Below are 456 nucleotides of genomic sequence, written 5' to 3'. Positions count from 1 at the left end.
AGGTGGATGAAACTGGAGCCTGTTATACAGAGTGAAGTAAGCCAGAAAGAAAAACACCAATACAGTATATTAATGCATATATATGGAATTTAGAAAGATAGTCACAATAACCCTGTATGCGTGACAGCAAAAGAGACACAGATGTATAGAACAGTCTTTTGGACTCTGTGGGAGAGGGAGAGGGTGGAACGTTTTGGGAGAATGGCATTGAAACATGTATAATATCATATGTGAAACGAATCACCCGTCCAGGTTCAATGTATGATACAGGATGCTTGCGGCTGGTCCACTGGGATGACCCAGAGTGATGATATGGGGAGAGAGGTGGGAGGCAGTGTTCAGGATGGGGAACATGTGTACACCCATGGTGGATTCATGTTGATGTATGGCAAAACCAATAAAGTATTGTAAAGTAATTAGCCTCCAATTAAAATAAATAAATTTATATTAAAAAAA

General features: G+C 39.7%; 1 long non-coding RNA gene across 1 annotated transcript in view; it reads right to left on the bottom strand.

The window, feature by feature from the left end:
• The window catches only part of LOC104983687, an 8931-nt gene that overhangs the window by 1066 nt on the left and 7409 nt on the right, over positions 1–456 (bottom strand). The gene's annotated exons all lie outside the window — the stretch shown is intronic.

The sequence above is a fragment of the Bison bison genome, unplaced genomic scaffold (genome assembly GCF_000754665.1).
Source record: "Bison bison bison isolate TAMUID 2011002044 unplaced genomic scaffold, Bison_UMD1.0 scf7180017863184, whole genome shotgun sequence".
NCBI classification, from domain to species: Eukaryota; Metazoa; Chordata; class Mammalia; order Artiodactyla; family Bovidae; genus Bison; species Bison bison.
The sequence above is the reverse complement of the archived record's forward strand: the minus strand, read 5'-3'. Positions and strand labels throughout refer to the sequence as shown.